Source organism: Schistocerca piceifrons, chromosome 8, assembly GCF_021461385.2.
Source record: "Schistocerca piceifrons isolate TAMUIC-IGC-003096 chromosome 8, iqSchPice1.1, whole genome shotgun sequence".
Lineage (NCBI taxonomy): Eukaryota > Metazoa > Arthropoda > Insecta > Orthoptera > Acrididae > Schistocerca > Schistocerca piceifrons.
Window position 1 is genome coordinate 58165883 of NC_060145.1, and position 3378 is coordinate 58169260.

At 37.2% G+C, this 3378-nt stretch overlaps 1 non-coding gene across 1 annotated transcript; it reads right to left on the reverse strand.

Moving 5' to 3' along the window:
* Positions 1-1168: 1168 nt before the first annotated feature.
* Positions 1169-1275, reverse strand: LOC124712791. Its single transcript, XR_007005610.1, has one exon. It is a non-coding gene; the product is annotated as a U6 spliceosomal RNA (small nuclear RNA).
* Positions 1276-3378: the final 2103 nt, after the last annotated feature.

Consider the following 3378-nt stretch of genomic DNA (forward strand, 5'->3'; position numbering starts at 1 on the left):
TTGACAAATGGCTTGAATGAAAAATTTTGGGCACCTTGATGTTTTACACTTTTGGAAAAGGATTTGTGACATACAAAACTGCTCATCCTGTTGTGTCGGCTATGTCCAGTATTCATTCCTTGATCACCATGTAACGCTCACCATACCACAGGGGAGGGAGCTGTTCATAGAAGTCGATAATCTCAAAAGCTCCACGTCGTAAAAATATTAAGGTTGTTTTGCTGGAAGGCGTTGCTCCTGTTGTCAGAAACGGCTGTGAATGACTCTCTGCATCTGATGCATTAGAATTCTCATCCAATCATTGAACCGAGCGAATTGACACAGTGGTTAGCACATTGGACACGTATTCGAAAGGACAGCGGTTCAAATCCACGTCAGACCACGCAGATTAAGTTTTCCCCTGAATTCTCTACATCACTCCAATCAAATGCCGAGAGGGTTCCTTTGAAAATGGCACGTCCCGTCCGCTTCCTAATCGGAGCTTGTGTTCCGTGTCTAATGACCTCGCTATCGAAGGGACGTTAAATCCTAATCCCATTCTTCTTTCTACCAGTTTGTACTGTTTTTGAGAGTCGCAAACAGTATCTTCATGTACGATCAATCAACGACATGGGATACTTCTATACTCCCGAAAAGTTTTGCTAGAATATTGCCACTTATTCATTTCTGTGGTTTTTACTGTGATAACAACATACCTTTGGTCCAACTGACATCTTGGATGTTGACAATACTTGTGCTCCCTCGTAGCAGAACATTATCTTTTACAGCGTTTGGTAAGCAGATTTTAACACTTTTTTAAATTCCTTCAGAAATAGGAGAAATGTAAATTACAAAAGCGCCTTATTACCACCACAGCTCGCGAAAGAATTAAGAATGACATAGAAATTAAAAAGAAGTGAAACAACGCGGGATGAGAAATGAAGATCACTATGCTGCTCATATTTTGATTGGAATTAAATATTAGGAAAAAATATGAAAGTATGCAGAGCACTTCAAGATTTGGAAGTTCATCCTCGTACATAGGAAAAAGGCTGTCGGGAGTTTTACTCTAAAAGTGATGTCAATTCGCTTCAGTTCGGGATAGAAAGAAAGAAAGAATATATATATATATATATATATATATATATAACTAGCAAGCGCTATGTAGTTTCCCTGTATGTTATTGTCAAAAAATGTGGAACGCTTCACGATTTTGCGTGTCATCCTTGCGCAGGGGCCATGCTAATCTTCTCTGTATCGTTCCAATTTTAGTATATGTACTGCCGAAGTAAGTACAGGTGATGTTGAATTTCCGTATATATACTTACATGCTTCTAGTAAAAGTATGTTCTAAAATTAGTGAAGTATTACGTATCGGCATTTCTCTTAAAAGTACGATAGTGGTCTAAAAAGTGTAATGTTTGAAGTGACACACTATGTTCTATGTATTTACTGGAATTTCGTCACATTGCTGGAATGTGTAGATAAATAATTAACAAAGTTTTGTCGCCTGGTGCCCCTATACTCGGAGACACTGCGCCTACCACGCCATCTCGTAGTTACTGCGTCACTCACACTACTTTGTGTCGTACGGTCCGCAACTTGGGAAGAATACGTGACGATAAACATGTGCTTCGAAACGAAATTTGGATGTTAATAGAACTGTTGTTAGCTAAACGGTAATTCAACATTTCGTTCATCTCACAGTGTCAAGTTACCACCGAAACTGCTACGGCTATTTTAAAAGAATTAATTTGTAGGCTAGTGCCCTTAGTAATTTCTCTTCTGTTAAACAACATATTTTTTAAACTTGTTATAGTTATTTATTCATCATTCTGAAAGAATCTACATGTAATCGGCGTCAATATTAGCAGCCTAGAAACAAGTTTTTAGAACAGAATATCTGTTAGCATTTCTGCATGTTTTGCAACACGTAACCGGTTACGATAGTTAACGTTTTACACTTATACAGGTACATGTACACACAAATACATGCATTCACGAGTGATTCTCATTAAACTCCAATGTTCAAATATTCATATATTTTGAGCCACTCGAGATTTGGGAGATCACTACCCTCTGTAAGACTGTACATTGCTTCACAGGGTGGGTATAAATCTGTGAGAAAATATACACGAAATTGTCAAAAAAAAATACACAGTTAACAGATATTTTTTTAAAAAATTAAAAAGTACATTTTTTCAAATAATGGGTATTTATCCGAGAGGAGAGAAACTGACTTTTACTTATGCCTCATGTGTTCAGACACACTATTGCTTATTATGCTAGGTCAGATTCTAAGAATTTCTGTATGCTGTGATGCCAGTGCTTTATTGTGAGTGATCTTAGATTTGTTCTAAAATCCTTTAACTCTGTGGTGTTCTTTATTAGTGTTGGAAGATGATTGTACAATTTTATCCCCATATATTTAACACCTTTGTTGTGGAGTAGACTGGCCAATCAACAGTACTGAGATTTTTGATCTCGTGTCATGATGGATTTTGGGTTCTAGAAGAGCAACCGTTGTACATTATTCAAGAATATTTCTCTGCTGATTGAACAGTGTCTGCCTCAGCTGTAGTTCAGCATGTTGGGTGCAAGTAGCCAGCAATGGCACCACTAAAGCGGCAGTCACATGGGTGAACATCCGAGAAGCAGAAAGCATTCGGAAGTCAGGGAGACAAAAGAAGTTTCCAAAAATCTGCACCGATGATTTTTTATGGACAAAATCCCTCCAAACAAAATTGAGGTAAGTGATGTAATAATAATGCCCTTAGGAAATTTGGACGTCAATTTAAAATCCCGTTGACAAATAAATTTCAATGACAAATATCTCACCAGTCAGTCACAAACAAGGTTTCAGACATTGAGGTTTTGCTAACACTAAACTGCATTTTGTCAATGTTCTGTGTTTCTCGGAAAACTGTTTAAAGCCAGATCAGGTTGCTTCATTTACAATACCAGGCTACACACTTGCAAATAACATCTATAGAAGAAAACACAAAAGTGGAGATACTGTTATTTTATGTAAAAGTGGGTTGAAATTGAAAGCTATTGATAGTTTTAAGTGCCTCAGTACAGAAATAGACTTTGAAGCAACACTTGTAGAAATCAGTGGTGCAAATACCGTTGTCGTGTGTATTTGTCGCTCTCCAAATGGGAACTTTGAGGCATTTATCAATAAACGAGAAACATTACTAATTAGGATACATGTAGGCAAGAAATCAATAGTTCTGTGTGGGGATTTCAACACTTGACTTTCTTGAAACAAGCAGGAGAAATGGACTGTTGCTCAACCTAACAGATACTTTCAGTTTAAAACAAACAATTACAACCCCAACAAGAATTACAAAAACTTCTGCCACTACTGTGGACCAAATATTTGTTAACACACCCTAT